Here is a 4,376-nt window from a genome sequence, read left to right on the forward strand (position 1 = left end):
TCAGGGGGAGCCCTGTCTAGCTACTGTGCACAGTAGGAGGTAACCAGAAGATGCAGGAGAGAGAAAAAGGGCCTAATTGATAGTTGGTGGAGAGTCATGTCATGGTGTCTGCCTGACGTTGGCCTACCCAACGGTAGCAGCTGAACAGCTGCAGTGAAGTTGAAGTAGCGCTGATCTTTCCTAGATAGCTCCAGTTTGCTGGCTTGAGAAGGAAAGGCAATTCTGTCCTCATGCTGCTGCTGCTCAAACTCTAATCTTGGTTTATTCACGCAAGCCTGCTTGTGCGCATTTTCCGTGAAAGATCCTGACCGTACCACTTCATGTGCCACTGCAGAGATCAGTCATTTTTTTAGATCCGCTGAAGTCTGCAAAGTGTTAAAGAATTCTCAGGCATGGGTTTCTCTAGGTTTGCTCTATTAACAACTCAGAGTTGGGCCACCGCCACAGTGAATGGCAACCCTCCAAAAGTTTCTCAGTCTTATATACCTTTTTACCACCCATTATCCCAGTCCAAAATCTGTGTAAGTTTCCAGTCGAATCTCGGTTCCCAGGTCTTATCGTTCACCAAAGGCCTTTAATTAGTTCTTGCCTCAGCTCTCTCGTCTTGGCTGGTCCCAGTTCTCATCTTTGAGATTTCAAGGTCCGCCTCGGGTCAGTGGTCTCCTGTTCAGTTTGCCTTCAAGTCCCATCTCTGCACAACTCTGAGAAACCCCCAAGTTGCTCCATTAACTATTGCACATCTATCTCTACAAGCTCTGCATGTTTTAGTCTTTTGCCAGCAAAGCACCTGCTTCTTGCTGATTTTTCATCTTTTGTTCAACCTGTCTCTACGGATTAGCTTGACTAGGTTTTAAACCAATCCTGGGTTGGGGCTATACAGGGGGGCAGGCTGGAAACACTGTTCGTGGCCTGTTGAGCAGCTCTGTTGCATCTCCTATTTTCCGGGTAACTCATTCTATTATTAAATCTATTGACTTATTCTACACAAAGTTTGTGCTGATAAAGCTTGGAGAGAGAAGTCGTTTGCTTTGAGGTGGTGGTAGGATCGTTAATCCTACCTGAATCCGTTCTTTTAAATTTTTGCACCATCGATTTTAATTCTTGTACCCAAATCAGAGGATGGTGCGTAAAATAAAATAGCGAAAAATGAAGAGGCGTGATAATGCTCGATACGATCGTGATGCCCTAGTTTTTCTGAGAGGGGGCCTGTAGCTGGCTGGTAAGATTCTCTCTGTAGGCTGCAGCTTTCCATCCTGGGCCTCGGAGAAGCAGTTGGCACATTCTTGAGGAATTAGGACTGAAGACGTGCCCTGGAAAAGAAGTGGGAGAAGCAGATTGCAGGTCAGATTTACGTTTACTGCAGACCAGCTAAAGATCTTCTATATGAGAATGACTTCTTCTGTAGAAGTGGATGAATAATCTTCTCCTGTTAGGGAATTTCATAGAAAACAGGTTTTCAAAGCGACTCCTGCCTTTCGTTATCCTTAAGAGAACTGAAGGAACAGGCTGGTCTGAGGCAGCAGGAGGAGTTCTCCTCCTTTTTTTTTTTTTTTTTTTTTTTTTTCCTTCACTGATCCAGATCTTCCTTTTCATCTCCTGATACGACAAAACCCATGCTTCTACAGGAATAAACTGCGGTGTTAATTGACGTCGATAGAGGATTCTCATTTAGAGTTGAGTATGTTTTCTTAGGGCTCTGCTGTTAAATATAAAGGTTTTCATGTGCTAGAGTAAGAATCTTCAAGAAGTTGTACTGGTGAAACTATAGCAAGATAACTGGTTTGTTTAGTCAAGGCCGAAATGCCAGTAGTTTTGGTTTGGGTTTTGGTTGGAACAGGAACGAGATTCACTTTGGCAAAAGGAAAACTCGTGTCAGGCGTTAACTTTACTGTCCTTGAAAACCTCCGGTAGCTGTTGTGCAGAAAGATGTTCCCTGACAGGTTGAACAAAACCAGCTTGTGTTTACCGAACGTGTCGGTTAAGCTTTGCAGCTCTTCACCGGTTATTGATTGTGTCTCTCTGTCTTTGCTTATAGCTTCCACGATGTTTCAGCATTTTGTCAAAGCGGTCCCCAGGGTGTATATGAAAGTAGATGGTGAAGTAAGTACCTTTTTTTCCCATTGCTTTGGCAAGTGAAAGCCTTCAGACTTTCTCCTCGTATTCTGACGCTGACCATATCTGGCCTCTGGTGGAAGCGACACAATCTGTTTGACTTTCTTCAGATCACCACCCCAGCAAGAATAACAATTTCTATGGTGTAATGTTATCTGTAACGTTACAGCAGCGACGAAGCAGATTTCAGCGTCTTCCATCCCACCTAGATCAAAGTGGCCACGCCACTTTCATCGTGGTCCCTCATGAATCCCTCATAGTGCATGCTCAGGAGAGGTCAGAGCAGCAAGGAGATCCTAAAAATGTTCTTTGGAGAATAACCCAAGATCAGCTTGTCTCCGATTTAAAAACTCCTTTAGCCTCCAAAAGAGCGTGGTCGGATTTCCAGCCCTGCTTTCAGAATATGCCCTTCTTTTGGGACAGGTAGGATAAATAAATTACCAAGGAGATACCAGGGTGAGACGAAGATCCTGAGAACACAGACAAACTTACGCTCTCCTCTGAAGCCAGCCTGAGGGAGCAGAAAGAACTGTGATTTCTTTCATTCATTTGGAAGCGTTCACGTGGGTTGCCATCATCATTCTGTAGGGGATCTCCAGAGAACCTCTTTTTAAAAACCGAACCAAACCAAACCTGGCAGTTATCATTATCTGGGCCCCCATAGTCTTAGGGCAGCAGAATGATGTAAGCTGTTATGTTTCTTTTGCAAAGAAAACACCAGTAGAGGCAGCAGCTTGACTGTTGTGCGGACTTCACCACCAGTGCTACCCAGTGTACTTACCTAAGCCTAAGTGAGGAAGAGACAGGTGCCACGTGCCCCAGCAGCTCTGTGAACGTTCACGTACAAGACGGCTTAGCTCCCTAGCTGCCTCCCAGGTTTTGGTGCTGTACCTTCTACGCTGCATGGGTGGTCTGTGCCCAGCTTCCCTTTAACACCAAACCAGTTTCCTCTGAGGTGAAACCCAAGTGTGGTTCTGGGGCTCGTTCAGCGCAAGGACTGATCTACCTGTGGATGAAACTACGCCAGATTTTGACTCCCTTGTCCTACGCAGTTTTATAACGCTGTGCAAACCCCACAGCACTGGGAACCCTTACCACCTCAGGCTCTTCACCCAAACTCATCCCGCTCTCGGGCAGGTACCACGTATCCTTGCAATCAGAACAACATACTACTGCACATCCACGCAGCCTTCATGTTTGCTTTCGGCGCTCTGAAATGTGAATCACTGGCAGATTATTAGTTATGTCGGAGGCTGCGTAGGAACCACAAATCTGAGGAGCCACACGGCCACGGTAGGTACAATGCAGACCTGCAAGCGAAGCTATCCTAGAGCAGCGTGGGCAGAGCGGTCTGAGAGAATCCATTGAAAGGTAGACATAGTTTGTATTTCTCCATCTGCCCTAAAGATTGAACCTGTGTGCGAGACTTGGTTCTCATGTGATAAATCCTCATGTGGACCACTCTTTCTTCAGTCCCCTGCCTAGAAAGGACAAAAAGACCCATCTGTTCTTTCCTGGAAGTTGGGTGGAAGTTACTTGCTATGAGGTGGTATTGGGAGAACCTTCAGACCATGTTTGAAGCTCATTCTGCTTGGGTTCAGGATGCCTCTGCAGTTTTGTGGATGACTGAAATTCCTGAAGTACAAAGGATAGTTAATCGGAGCCCTGTTCTTAGGGCCACCTCCCAGTATCCCATGGCTTCTGTTTCTCTTGATGCGATCTCGCACGCTACTGTAGAGCTGTGGTTCAGTTTTCAAAGGACTTCTCCTGTCAAAAGAATTGCTTTTCATTAGTCACCAGGAGAGGAATCCATGCAGACCATGATGCTCATGCTTACGGTAATTATGGATCCAAGTGTGCTGCCAGATGGATACCAGGGGCTGTGTTATGCATTCAGTAGTTGGAACCCTGAAATGTGGAATTTGGTGAAGAAACTGGATAGTATCTTTCTCAGCTTGGATCGTAATTTGTGTCAGATAGCTTATTAGGGATAATAACGTCATTTTAGGTAGGGATAATGTCAATAGGGGAACGTAATGTCATTTTACAGAAACCCAATTGATTTGCCCTAAGAATAGGACTGGTATGGGCAACGGGTAGAGGAATGGCAGGGTGCAGGAGAATGCTGCAGGGTGATCTTCGTTTATGTAAAGATGGGCAACCTGTGTCCTTCTGCAGCCCTGGCACTCTCCTGCCTTTATGTATTACTTCCGTTTTTCTCACTCTTGCACGTATATGTATATATATATGTATATATATGTATA

Source organism: Aquila chrysaetos, chromosome 3 (assembly GCF_900496995.4).
Source record: "Aquila chrysaetos chrysaetos chromosome 3, bAquChr1.4, whole genome shotgun sequence".
Lineage (NCBI taxonomy): Eukaryota > Metazoa > Chordata > Aves > Accipitriformes > Accipitridae > Aquila > Aquila chrysaetos.